The sequence below is a fragment of the Musca domestica genome, unplaced genomic scaffold (assembly GCF_030504385.1).
Source record: "Musca domestica strain aabys unplaced genomic scaffold, Musca_domestica.polishedcontigs.V.1.1 160, whole genome shotgun sequence".
NCBI classification, from domain to species: Eukaryota; Metazoa; Arthropoda; class Insecta; order Diptera; family Muscidae; genus Musca; species Musca domestica.
Window position 1 is genome coordinate 1,116,577 of NW_026712220.1, and position 15,005 is coordinate 1,131,581.

General features: G+C 34.9%; 1 non-coding gene across 1 annotated transcript; it reads right to left on the minus strand.

The window, feature by feature from the left end:
* Positions 1-12,934: 12,934 nt before the first annotated feature.
* On the minus strand, positions 12,935-13,007 carry TRNAA-AGC (transfer RNA alanine (anticodon AGC)). Its single transcript has one exon. It is a non-coding gene; the product is annotated as a tRNA-Ala (tRNA).
* Positions 13,008-15,005: the final 1,998 nt, after the last annotated feature.

Genomic DNA, 15,005 nt, shown 5'->3' on the forward strand with positions numbered 1-15,005 from the left:
GTGTAAACCTCAAACTAAATAAATTTACACTTGAATGTTGCTAAATATCCGCTCCGGCATGGATACCTTTCATTGCAACACTTCGAAATACACCGAGTTATACACTACCACCGCACCTTTAAGTCAACAAAAACAACAACAAGAGCAACAACAATATAAAGACCATTTCAATCATGGAACGCGTGAAGTGCTTTTATTGTTGTTGTTCTTGTTGTTGCTGTTGGCAGTTTGTTGTGGATTTTCAAGTTGTTTTCTTTTGTTTTTCAAGAGTCAACTCTATACATTTAAGAGAATAGGGGAAAAAAATAACACCGGAAAACTTAAATTCAATTTTCACATTTTGAAAAGCATAATTTAAGCGTTTTGTTGTTCTACTTAGCAAAACATTGTCGGGCATACGGCCGGAGGAAAATATTAGATAAAATGTTTAAAATGATTTTCGCTACTACTAGTTATATATTTTAAAGAAGTAAGCAAAGGCTATAGAAGTGCGGGGCCGACCAAGTGATACCCTACATAACTACAATAAATTGGAAAACCTCCTTAGGTCTAAACTCATTTTAGTCGGTTTTTTTAAATAATGCCTAGAGTCCTGAACAAATGTTTCCTGGGGTTATTAACCCGGGTATTTGCCCTTTATTTACCCCTCTCCGTCGTGCTGATTTATATTTAAAACAATTTCACATAAAAAAGAAAACAATTTCAAAAATCTCTGATTCTCAACTCAGGGAAAATTCTGTGCCGATGGGTTTTTTTAATTGTGACTGGAAAACGCCTGTAAAATCAAAAATTTTTTAGGTTTTTGTCCATTTGAACCTCAATAAACATCTTGAAAACAATAGTCTTCTATTCTGACCCTAACCCTACTTCCATGCAAAATTTGGGGAGAATTGGATTGTGACCTAAATATAAAAATCCAACACACAGTATTGTAGAGTGTAAAAATATTACAAAAAGTACAAATAAAAATTGTAAGTCAAGTTGATAAAATGGCATGCAATAAATATTTTTGACAAAAAGTCTTTACTTTTTATTGGCATATTTTCCCCGATTTCCATAGATTTTACATTTTTCCAAAGAATTGTCAAAATCCGCCTAGCGGTTCTTGAATTATAAGCGGAATAACTAACATAAATTTCTTATATATATAGATCGTACCTATATTGCTATTTACCCGATACCTTGCCCATCAGTATCGCTGCAATTGTCAGAAATGACATTTCTATATACGGGGCGAAATAAAAAAAACTGCAACAAAGTCAAGCGCCATATTTTTAGATTTTTTTTTTAATTTTATTTAATGAAAGCAAAAAATGTCGGAAATAGCATCAAATGTAAGAATAAGCTTAGATTTGTTCGAATTGGCCACCTTTGGCACGAATTATGGCCTTCAAACGGCCAATGAAACCGTCACACGCTGTCCGAATGTTGCTCTGCGGTATTTTTGCCTGTTCCCAGCGAAGAGCTTGCTAGAGGCGATTGACACTTTGGTATTTTTAGTGCCAACCTTCCTTTCCAAAATACTCCAGACAGAATAGTCCAACGGATTTGTATCCGGAGATTTTGGTGGCCATTTTGCGCTGGAAATAAAGCGAGGAACCTCATTTTGTAACCATTCTTGGATGGCGTGTGCTGAGTGCGATAGTGCTGAGTCATGTTGGAATGTCCAAGGTCTGCGGCCAAAATGTTTGCGTGCCCAAGGCTTTAATACACCCTTCAGAATGTTTTCGCGACAATATTTGGCATTTATTCTGATGCCACGGTCGATTAATATGAGCGGAAAGCTACCATCAGCTATTTGGCGGCCCACACCATCACCGTGGCCGGCGATTAAGTTCTAGTGGCCACTCAAAGGTGCACATTTTGTGCTGACCTCTGTGGCAAGTAAACACGATCATTTTGTTTGTTTACAAACTGCTAGACAATGAATGTTTTCTCATCGGAGAAAACCAAATTCTGCAGTTATCCACTTTGGGCCCAGCGAAGCAACTCTCTATTTCTATTTTCTATTCTCTATTTTCTTTCAGTTGCAGTGTAAGTTCTTGCATTTTTTGGAATTTCGATGGCTTTACCCCGAGCTCATTTTTCAATATTTTCCGAATGGAATATTGCTATATGTTCAGCTCACGGGCCATTTTCGGCCACTGCGACGTGGGTTTCGATCAAGTCGCTTCCTTACTTTTCGAACCATTTCTGCTGATGTTGCTGTTTTCTTCCGTCCACTTCCTTGACGTCGGGTACCAGACACAAAAAAATTTACTCACATTTAAATGCTGGAGTGCTCTAACTATAGCCACTTGTGGTTTCCCAGTCAAATATAACGCTTGAATTCCATCACGAATAACTTTTTTTCTGGAACATACTCACCAAAACGCTTTTGTACGCTTGTTAACATTATAATAAGTTGTCACAGGAATAATTTTAACAGCTGACGGATGAGTGGCTTAGAAATGACAGCAGTCTGAAGTTGGTTGCAGTTTTTTCATCTCACCCTGTAGGTCCTAAATGAGCTATTGACATTATGACGTAGAGCTCTCAAAAATAGGTATTTTTTCTGATTTTAATTTATATAATTCGATCTTTTATTTAAATTATTTCAAATGTAAGTTTAACAAAATTGAGCTCGAGGTCGTTGTTGCTTTTTTATTTATTATTTTCTATATTTCGTCCTCCGGTGGACGACAGCATCAGGAATATTTATTCGACAATAATAATATTTGAACATATAACAAAAATATACAAATTCTCGCCAAGTACAGACGTCGATCTTGTGTTGCTGTCATCTTTGAAATAATATATCTTTTGAATAATATACGGCTACTCTTTTCGAGTGTAAATCCAAGAATTCCAACCAAGTCACAAGTTATAGTTTATACTCTGCTCAACTTGTTCAGGAATTCTACGATTTACAAAAAAAAAAAATACAACACAAAACGACGACTACAACTTAGATACAATTTCAATTATATTAACGTACTCTTTAAAGTTCTATGCTGCACTTTTTGTTTTAGTACCATGGCGAGTTGTTATATTTTATGGCCCTATGAAATTTATTATTTCCAACTACCGAACATGAATGTAAATGATACATGGAAATTTCAAACTATTCTTACTTAACCAGAGGCTATAATAAATCTATCCTGGCCACAGGGAAGGGAAGAGTTTTTAAACTAATAATTGGTTATTATGTTGGAAGGGGATGAAGGAAGTGATATTAATTAGTCCTGAAAAACAAATGGCTAACAAGTAAATTTTCTTTTTTGTTTATTTCTTTTAGTATTTTGCTACAATGAGATTGGGATTGGCAAGTCTGCATTATTTTTTTTTAAGTTTTATAGACACTTTGAAGGACTTTTCGAGGTCTTTCGGCCTGGATTTTTAATGAATTTTAAGAGACTTTTAGACGTCTTAAGGCGTGGATTTTTAAAGAACTTTTGGAAGTCATTTGGCATGGATTTGTAATGCATTTTTGGGAGACATTTCAACGTCTTTGGGCGTGGATTTTTAAATCAATTTTTAAGGGACTTTTCGAGGTCTTTAGGTGTGGATTTTTAAATCAATTTTTGAGGGACTTTTCGAGGTCTTTAGGCGTGGATTTTTAATGAATTTTTGAGTCACTTTTCGAGGTCTTTAGGCGTGGATTTTTTAATCAATTTTGAAGGACTTTTCGAGGTCTTTAGGCGTGGATTTTTAAATTCATTTTTGAGGGACTTTTCGAAATCTTTAGGCGTGAATTTTTTAATTCATTTTTGAAAGACTTTTCGAAATCTATAGACGTGGATTTTTTAATTCATTTTTGAGGGACTTTTCGAAATCTTTAGGCGTGGATTTCTTAATTCATTTTTGAGGGACTTTTCGAAATCTTTAGGCGTGGATTTCTTAATTCATTTTTGAGGGACTTTTCGAAATCTTTAGGCGTGGATTTCTTAATTCATTTTTGAGGGACTTTTCGAAATCTTTAGGCGTGGATTTCTTAATTCATTTTTGAGGGACTTTTCGAAATCTTTAGGCGTGGATTTCTTAATTCATTTTTGAGGGACTTTTCGAAATCTTTAGGCGTGGATTTCTTAATTCATTTTTGAGGGACTTTTCGAAATCTTTAGGCGTGGATTTCTTAATTCATTTTTGAGGGACTTTTCGAAATCTTTAGGCGTGGATTTCTTAATTCATTTTTGAGGGACTTTTCGAAATCTTTAGGCGTGGATTTCTTAATTCATTTTTGAGGGACTTTTCGAAATCTTTAGGCGTGGATTTCTTAATTCATTTTTGAGGGACTTTTCGAAATCTTAGGCGTGGATTTCTTAATTCATTTTTGAGGGACTTTTCGAAATCTTTAGGCGTGGATTTCTTAATTCATTTTTGAGGGACTTTTCGAAATCTTTAGGCGTGGATTTCTTAATTCATTTTTGAGGGACTTTCGAAATCTTTAGGCGTGGATTTCTTAATTCATTTTTGAGGGACTTTTCGAAATCTTTAGGCGTGGATTTCTTAATTCATTTTTGAGGGACTTTTCGAAATCTTTAGGCGTGGATTTCTTAATTCATTTTTGAGGGACTTTTCGAAATCTTTAGGCGTGGATTTCTTAATTCATTTTTGAGGGACTTTTCGAAATCTTTAGGCGTGGATTTCTTAATTCATTTTTGAGGGACTTTTCGAAATCTTTAGGCGTGGATTTCTTAATTCATTTTTGAGGGACTTTTCGAAATCTTTAGGCGTGGATTTCTTAATTCATTTTTGAGGGACTTTTCGAAATCTTTAGGCGTGGATTTCTTAATTCATTTTTGAGGGACTTTTCGAAATCTTTAGGCGTGGATTTCTTAATTCATTTTTGAGGGACTTTTCGAAATCTTTAGGCGTGGATTTCTTAATTCATTTTTGAGGGACTTTTCGAAATCTTTAGGCGTGGATTTCTTAATTCATTTTGAGGGACTTTTCGAAATCTTTAGGCGTGGATTTCTTAATTCATTTTTGAGGGACTTTTCGAAATCTTTAGGCGTGGATTTCTTAATTCATTTTGAGGGACTTTTCGAAATCTTTAGGCGTGGATTTCTTAATTCATTTTTGAGGGACTTTTCGAAATCTTTAGGCGTGGATTTCTTAATTCATTTTTGAGGGACTTTTCGAAATCTTTAGGCGTGGATTTCTTAATTCATTTTTGAGGGACTTTTCGAAATCTTTAGGCGTGGATTTCTTAATTCATTTTTGAGGGACTTTTCGAAATCTTTAGGCGTGGATTTCTTAATTCATTTTTGAGGGACTTTTCGAAATCTTTAGGCGTGGATTTCTTAATTCATTTTTGAGGGACTTTTCGAAATCTTTAGGCGTGGATTTCTTAATTCATTTTTGAGGGACTTTTCGAATCTTTAGGCGTGGATTTCTTAATTCATTTTTGAGGGACTTTTCGAAATCTTTAGGCGTGGATTTCTTAATTCATTTTTGAGGGACTTTTCGAAATCTTTAGGCGTGGATTTCTTAATTCATTTTTGAGGGACTTTTCGAAATCTTTAGGCGTGGATTTCTTAATTCATTTTTGAGGGACTTTTCGAAATCTTTAGGCGTGGATTTCTTAATTCATTTTTGAGGGACTTTTCGAAATCTTTAGGCGTGGATTTCTTAATTCATTTTTGAGGGACTTTTCGAAATCTTTAGGCGTGGATTTCTTAATTCATTTTTGAGGGACTTTTCGAAATCTTTAGGCGTGGATTTCTTAATTCATTTTTGAGGGACTTTTCGAAATCTTTAGGCGTGGATTTCTTAATTCATTTTTGAGGGACTTTTCGAAATCTTTAGGCGTGGATTTCTTAATTCATTTTTGAGGGACTTTTCCAAATCTTTAGGCGTGGATTTTTTAATTCATTTTTGAGGGACTTTTCGAAATCTTTAGGCGTGGATTTCTTAATTCATTTTTGAGGGACTTTTCGAAATCTTTAGGCGTGGATTTCTTAATTCATTTTTGAGGGACTTTTCGAAATCTTTAGGCGTGGATTTCTTAATTCATTTTTGAGGGACTTTTCGAAATCTTTAGGCGTGGATTTCTTAATTCATTTTTGAGGGACTTTTCGAAATCTTTAGGCGTGGATTTCTTAATTCATTTTTGAGGGACTTTTCGAAATCTTTAGGCGTGGATTTCTTAATTCATTTTTGAGGGACTTTTCGAAATCTTTAGGCGTGGATTTCTTAATTCATTTTTGAGGGACTTTTCGAAATCTTTAGGCGTGGATTTCTTAATTCATTTTTGAGGGACTTTTCGAAATCTTTAGGCGTGGATTTCTTAATTCATTTTTGAGGGACTTTTCGAAATCTTTAGGCGTGGATTTCTTAATTCATTTTTGAGGGACTTTTCGAAATCTTTAGGCGTGGATTTCTTAATTCATTTTGAGGGACTTTTCCAAATCTTTAGGCGTGGATTTTTTAATTCATTTTTGAGGGACTTTTCGAAATCTTTAGGCGTTGATTTTTTGAGGAACTTTTCCAAATCTTTAGGCGTGGATTTTTTAATTCATTTTTTAGGGACTTTTCGAAATCTTTAGGGACTTTTGAGGGACTTTTCGAGGTTTTTAGGCGTGGATTTTTTAATGAATTTTTAAGTGACTTTTCGAGGACTTTAGGCGTGGATTTTTTAATGAATTTTTAAAGGACTTTTCGAGGACTTTAGGCGTGGATTTTTTAATGAATTTTTAAGGGACTTTTCGTGGACTTTTGGCGTGGATTTTTTAATGAATTTTTGAGGGACTTTTCGATGTCTTTAGGCGTGGATTTTTTAATGAATTTTTGAGGGACTTTTCCATGTCTTTAGGCGTGAATTTTTAATGAATTTTTGAGGGACTTTTCGGTGTCTTTAGGCGTGGATTTTTTAATGAATTTTTCAAGAACTTTTCGAGGTTTTCAGGCGTGGATTTTTTAATGAGTTTTTGAGGGACTTTTCGAGGTCTTTAGGCGTGGATTTTTTTATTGATTTTTTGAGGATCTTTTCGAGGTCTTTAGGTGTAGATTTTTTAATGAATTTGTGAGGGTCTTTTCTAGGTCTTTAGCCGTGGATTTTTTAATGAATTTTTGAGGGTCTTTTCGAGGTCTTTACGCGTGGATTTTTTTATTGATTTTTTGAGGATCTTTTCGAGGTCTTTAGGTGTAGATTTTTTAATGAATTTTTGAGGGACTTTTCGAGGTCTTTAGACGTGGATTTTTTAATGCATTTTTGAGGGACTTTTCGAGGTCTTTAGGTGTGAATTTTTTAATGAATTTTTGAGGGACTTTTCGAGGACTTTAGGCGTGGATTTTTTAATTAAGTTTTGAGGGACTTTTCGAGGTCTTTAGGCGTTAAGTTTTTATTTAATTTTTAGGAAGTATTGATGTCTTTAGAAATAGATTTTTAAATGAATTTGTGGGAGTATTTAGGCATGGATTTTTTGAGTGAATTTTTAAGCCAGTTTTTATGACATTAGGCATTGATTTTTAATTAATTTTTATGGGATTTTTTTTTAAGTATCTAGACATGGATTTTTTTATCAATTTGTGTTTTCTTGGATATCTCTGAATTAGAAAAAATATCAAAACACTTACTAATATTCAGAAGGATCTTACTTAAAAACCATTGATATAATTTTTTTCTCAAAATCTCAAATGGCCATGATACAGGCGAAATACAAATTTGGGTTAAAAAATATGTCTTAAATCAACATAATATCCAAAATCGTGAGTTCCGTGATATGCTTGCGTTTTAATAGCACAGTGAAACACAAAAAATAATTACTTGGAAGCTCAGCAGGTTGTAAAAGCAAACTATAAGAGATGCATACATCACAGTTTTAATAGCAACCCTCAAGCAAGTCACCAAAGAGGTATTTGTTGTCTTATAATTAAATTCTTCTATAGGTCCCAGAATACATTTAATGTCTAAATCTTATTTATACGCCAAAAATTCATCAATTTAAAAATAGTTTCTCGTGCAAAGCATTATTTCAGTAGGAAGACTTCAAATACGTCATGACCCATTTTCTAACACAATGATTATTCAAGTAATCCAAATCTCTGTAAAAGCTCTATATAAAATATTGCGAAATATATCCTTGTAGATTGTCACGTCTTGGGTCGTCGAGATGGAAATGCTGTGTCTAAAAATTACATTTCAAAGTTCTAGAAAAAATATGATCAGAAACTACATTTTCTACAGATCGTAGAGGGTATAAAAAGTTCTCTTAATTTCACCCCAATATTTGCCCAGATTAGTCCCATTTGCACGAATATATTAATTGTCAAACCCTCTGCCAACTATTGCAGTACCCCCCAATAGCATAGCTATAATTTAAAAAACATGTCCAAATAGGGCTACCATAAAGTTATAATTCGTAAAGTGAATTCCCAGCATTTTTTTGTCTTTTAACGCAATAAACGATGACCGCTCCTGTTTTCAAGTTTCCTTGATTGCATTCAAGGAGTTGCAACTTGCCACAACTTTGTGTTGCAAGCAATAAAGTAAATGTTGCTCGCCGTTGTACGCTGCCATTCTTGTACAATATACACAGTCCTTACAAGCACGAAAACATGAAAGTTATTCTTTTAGCAAATGATCCTGGCTGGTCTGGTATGGCCTGCTTGGTTGTTGTTTTTTGTTTGAACGTTTGTTGCCACATTATAACCGGCCCTTAAGTGTTAAACTGTTAGTTGTTGCAGCTACGACTACTGTTGCCACCGCTGTCTGCTACTGTTGCATTGCATTTTCTCTGGATGAGTGTGTCTGGCTGGTGGCTAAGTGCAAGTGCGTTGTGTGTGTTTGTTGGTGTGAGGGATTTTTTAGTTTATTAGTTGGTAGATTTTTTTCTTCTGTTGCCATTGTTGTGTTTTATGATAAATGTAAGTTAGATGGAATGAACTCAAAGAAAAATCTCAGTTGGAAACATGATTTTTTTAGACTATATCATTGGAGAATATTGTATTTTTCATTTGATTTATTCAAAAACAAAATTGGTAGAGGCCATTTTAAGAGTACATTTTTGATTAAGAGTACATTTTTGATTATAAATGTCACAATATTTAAGATGTGATTTTGCAGTCATTCATAGTCGTTGCTCGGAACTTTTCTTTTTAATGAGCTTTAAAATTTTGCATTTGAATTTGCCAATCGACTTTTACGCAGAAACGTATTTCTTCAAAAATTGTCTATACAGAGTGAGGCGAAAAAACTGCAACCAAATTCAGACTGCTGTCATTTCTAAGCCACTCATCCGACAGCTGTTAAAATTATTCCACTGACAGCCCATTATATTGCTCGCAAGCGTACAAAGGCATTTTTGTGAGAATTTTATGGAAAAAAGTTATTCGTGATGGAATTTAAGCGTTATAGTGTGATTTCTTTATATGTGGCTGGAAAACCACAAGTGGCTATCGTTATAGCACTTCAGCATTTAAATGTAAATAAATATGTTGTGTCTCGTACCATCGCTCAATACCGTGATAACGAAAGAGCAGCCCGACGTCAAGGAAATGGACGGAAGAAAACAGGAACATCAGCAGAAATGGTTCGAATAGTAAAGAAGCGATTTGATCGAAACGTGTCACAGAGGCCGAAAAATGGCTAGTGAGCTGAACATATCGCAATGTTCCATTCAGCAAATATTGAAAAATGAGCCATTGAAATTCCAAAATGTGCAAGAACTAACACCGCAACAGCAAGAAAATAGACTCAATAGAGCTAAAGAGTTGCTTCGCCGTTTCTGTTTGGCCGAGAGTGGTGGACTACCTAATTTGGTATTCTCTGATAAGAAAAACATTCATTGCCCAGCAGTTTGAAAACAAGCAAAATGATCGTGTTTATTTCCCAAAGAGGTCAGCTGAAAATATGCAACTTCGGTTGGCCACCAGAACTCAAGCGCCGGCCACGGTGATGTTGTGGGCCGCCATAACAACCGATGGTCACTCTCCGCTCGTATTAATCGACCGTGGCATAAATGCTGAATATTATCGCGAAAATATTCTGGAGGGTGTTTTAAAGCCTTGGGCATGCAAACATTTTGGCCTCAGACCTAGGACATTCCAACAGGACTCAGCACAATCGCACTCAGCACACGCCACCCAAGATTGGTTACAAAATGAGGTTCCTCGCTTCATTTCCACCGCACAATGACCACCAAAATCTCCGGATACCAATCCGTTGGACCATTGTGTCTGGAGAATTTTGGTTGGCACTAAAAAATACCAAAGTGTCGATCTCCTCAAGCAAGCGCTTCACCGGGAATGGGTCAAAATACCGCAGAGCAACATTCGGGCAGCGTGTGACAGTTTCATTGGCCGTTTGAAGGCTATAATTCGTGCCAAGGGTGACCAATTCGAACAAATCTAAACTTGTTCTAAAATTTGTGCTATTTCCGATTCAATAAAATTTTAAAAAAATTAAAAATTATGGCGTTAGATTTTGTTGCAATTTTTTTTGTCTCACCCTGTATTTATACACTCAGAGGGTATTTGATACAGCCAAAACGTGCCTCATCAAAATGACGATTTTAGACCCTAGGTCCCTTTGGACCAAATCCGGTTGATAAAATTTGTAGTCGATATAAGGGTGTCCGTCCGTCCGTCTGGCTGGCTGGTGCGCACGATAATTCTCGAAGGGAACATCCGATCCAAACTTGCTACATCATAATATTATTCTCAAACATAGATCGAGTTCGGAGATGGACAACATGGTACCATTCCTTCTGGTACCTCTCCCACAAAAGTTCCAAATTTTCAAAAGAAAATAATTTACCTCATAGAAAGAGAAAGGATCGTTCGATTTTATGCAAAATTTGCAAATACCAATATGTTGGTCTATGCTAGGTCAGGTATGAGAATGTACAATATCGGTCAACTCCCTCAGTTATCTACCCCACAAAGGGTCAACATTTTGAATAATTCTAACTCTTATAAAATAAGAATTAAGAGTCGGTTTTCAAATTTCACATATCTTAATATTTTCGTCATATCTGGTCCACTACTTCTGGTACCTCTCACCTATTGTTATGTCTCTCATAATCCTATATTTCTACTAGAAGATCTGCTGTGAAGATAGGATATATACCTTCACTCCTTCTGATACCTCAACAACAACATTTCAACATTTTGAATAAATATAACTCTTATGAAATACGAAATAAACATCCAATTCTTTTCAAATTTCACACATCCAATATTCTTGCCAACATAAGATCAGGTATAAAGACTGTTCCTTCTGGTACCTCTCACCCATAATTACTGTTACCTTCCACACAAAGGGAACAACCACGAAGCTCATAAAAACGCGAAATTAACATCCGATCATACACAAACTTTGTACATCCCAATATTTTTTATCAACCCAAAACCAGGTCGAAATGTGGAATATGTCGGACCACTTCTTCTGCTACCCCCTACACAAAAGGGTCAACATTTTGAATAATTATAACTCTTATGAGATCTGAAAAAAGGACTCGAATATCTTCCAATTTCATACATCTCAATATTTTTACCAACACAAGATTTCGTATGAAGAACGGATATAACGGTGCACTTCCCACAACGAGCCAAAATTTTGGAAAACAATGAATCTCATAAAACGCGAAATGAGCCTCCGGTTCCTTTCAAAGTCGGCACATCCGAATAATTTTATCAACACAAGGTGGAATATATCGGTACACTCCTTCTGGTTTTATTAGAATTTCTCATTGAGGAAGAATGAATGTTTCATTAGGTTAAGATAGCGGTCGTCAATTACACATAAATCTTTGAAACCATAAAGAGTATATTTTTGAACGGTACAATATATTTTCCAATCAATTTGGCTAAAAAATTGTATTTTCGTTTCCTTGGGGAGTAGAAAAACATTCACTTTTCTTCGAGTGTATCTTTATGTTTTATGTTATTCCATATCTTAACTATCAACTTGTTTCCTCCTGTAGTAGTTGTTTGCAAATAATCTATGTTAAAAGTTGTTCATCCTTCTACTCTGGCAAAACATATTTATAAATATATTTTTGTTACTTTTCTGAAAAGTAAAACAAGTAAAAAAGAAGAAAAATCCTCAAAATCCACCTTCGTTCATGCACAAAAGTATGCACACGCACACCTACCTACCTACCAACATACCTAGATATGGTATATGTCTGAAGAACTACTACTTGAATGTTTATGGTAAACCAGAATTGTGCAGAGCGAAAGAGAGAGAGTGGGGAGAGTGAGAGGTTGAGTGCTTTTTTGCAGTTTTAATATTCGTAGCGATAGTAAATTGAATTTAATACATTTTAATTATGAACTTTGTAATTTATCATACTTTACTCGAGAGTTGTAGTGGTTGTTGTTCTTGTAATTGTTGGTTTTCGTATATCGTTTTTATTCATGATATTGTTGTTGTATGTACTGTACTTTCTAAACTACATACACGTCTAAACTAAATTACAGCAATCTGTTGTGGCCAGAGAAGTGGGTAGGTGAGTGGGTGGGGATGTGTGGGTGTGCTGGCTGTTGTGTTGGATATTAAGTTCGGCAAATGTATTCTAAACATTTTTGTCTAGACGTGGTTTATACTCTCGTAACGAAATGCAGATTTACTTTATTAAGAGTTCAAAATGCAATTTATATGGAATTTTTGGTTAGCTGGTCATTTACCAGTCATGAAATATTTTATTATAATTAATAATGATATGTCGTGCTGTTCGACTTTAAACACTGGTAACATGTATTTGGTACACATATACATATACAGAAATTGCTGTATCCCAATAAAACATTTTTGGTAGAATTAAAAATAAATACGTTCATATATTGTTGTAATAACTATGAACATCTATATTTTCACACAATTTCATTTGATGTCGCTTTATAATGAAAATAGCTACAATGTTAGCAGGAATTTTTAAAATTACATTTTTATGGAGTATCCTCGCCGATAAAGAACAAATAGATAATAATCACCTAAAAGAGTTTTTGGAGATGCGGGGCATCGATCCCCGTACCTCTCACATGCTAAGCGAGCGCTCTACCATCTGAGCTACATCCCCAGACATAGCTGAAGAAATATTTATAACTTGGTAAAATAAATATTTCTGAAATGTGTATTAAGTGAATTACTTCAAATTTAAATGTAAGAGGTCACGTATCTACATGCAGTATTGAATGTGGACTAAGTAACAACTCATCGGCTTAAAATAACTTTTGTTAAGGGCAATTGAAACTAGTTTTGAATTGTAAATAAAACCGTGATTTGCAAACAAAAATTTTGAATCACGAATGAAATACCAGATCGGAGGCTTACTTTTACGTTTCATAATTCAACTAAATTTATTGTTCAACAAAATTGCATTTTTTGTTGCACCATTGTCATTAATTTAACAGGGGATGTAGCTCAGATGGTAGAGCGCTCGCTTAGCATGTGAGAGGTACGGGGATCGATGCCCCGCATCTCCAGAGAATCATTTTTAATATTGCAGGGACTAAACTGAAGATTGGTACTAAAACTAGTTAGAATGTTACTGATTCATATGGATCTATACCCTTAGACTATACTCCGTATATATTTTTCTCATTAAATTCATTATTTTTAACCTCCACCATAAATAGTATGGAGAGTATATTGAGTTCTTCAATACTTTTGTAACTTATCGAAATAATAATTTTAGATCTAATAAAGTATCTATAGTTTTTATTATCGTAAATCTCTAAAACGATTTGGCCCTGCCGTCCGTCCGTCTGTTGTAATCACGCTACAGTCAAAACCAATTAAGATAGGAAGTAAAATCTTTTGAACAGAGTCTTTTATCTGCTATATCGGTCCACAATATCGTACAGCCCCCATAAAACGGTACTCCTCAATATTCGGTTTTTTTGATGATTTTAGCCAACATTTTCAATGGAATTGTCTGAAAGTTAAAACCAGGAGTTTCTTCTGAGTACTTTACCCTCTGGAAGAAAACCGTCTATAGAGGTCCACTATATCGTATAACGGTACCTCCAAAGATTCGATACTTTGATGATTTTAGCGACATTATTCACTTCAAATTTTTTTATTTGAAGATGTTAGTTGGTACTACAACCTATGACGGAAAATTGTCTATGTAGGTCCACTCCTACATACGGCCCACATTAACGTCACCTCCCTTTTGTTCGGTATTTTGATGATATTAGCGACATTATAAACAAGAATTGTTTCAAATTTCGTATTTAAAGTTCGTAGTGGGTACTACAGCCTAAGATAAATAAATGCAGGTCCACGTTTCGTAAAGGTACCACATATCGGTACCTCCCAAGATTCGGTATTTTCATGGTTTTAGCGACATTATTCACCGGAATTATTTCAAATTTCGAATTTGAAGTTCGTAATGATACTACAACATATGATAGAAATCCAGATCCACGCCTCGGTATAGCCCACATAAAACGTACAGCCCCCTCTATCCGGTATTTTGATATTAGCGACATTATTCACCGGAGTTATTTCAAATTCGTATTTGAAGATCTTAATGGGTACTACAGCCGATAATAAAAATATATGCAGAAACACTTCTTCCTATAGCTCCCATATGGTGGAGGGTATTAAAAGTTCGGCCCGGACGATCTTAGCTGCTTTTTTATCTGTTAATACTCCAAATAAGCATTTTAGACCCCACAAAGTATATCAGCATAAGATTCTGTTTCGCTTTAGCCTATTCGTTTAAGTGCATTTTGGTTCGTAGAATTTTTTTGGTATTGCAAATTATATTGGTCCACATTTTGGTATAGCGACCTTAAAACTGTATCGGCAGATAAAAGGTGTTGAGAATATTTTAATCATAATTTAAACCCGAATTTTCAGTAAATTGACAGTTTTTTTTACAACGAACTGTCCATGTAGGCTGAAGTTCTAGTATATTTCCATATGTAACTGTACTTCCCGATATTTGGTATTTCGATGAATTGTGTCACATTTTTCACAGTCTTTTCCATTTCTGGTATTTGGAGTTAGTAATGAGTACTCCCTTCTATGACAGAACATTGCATGTACATGTCCACGTCTTCGTATA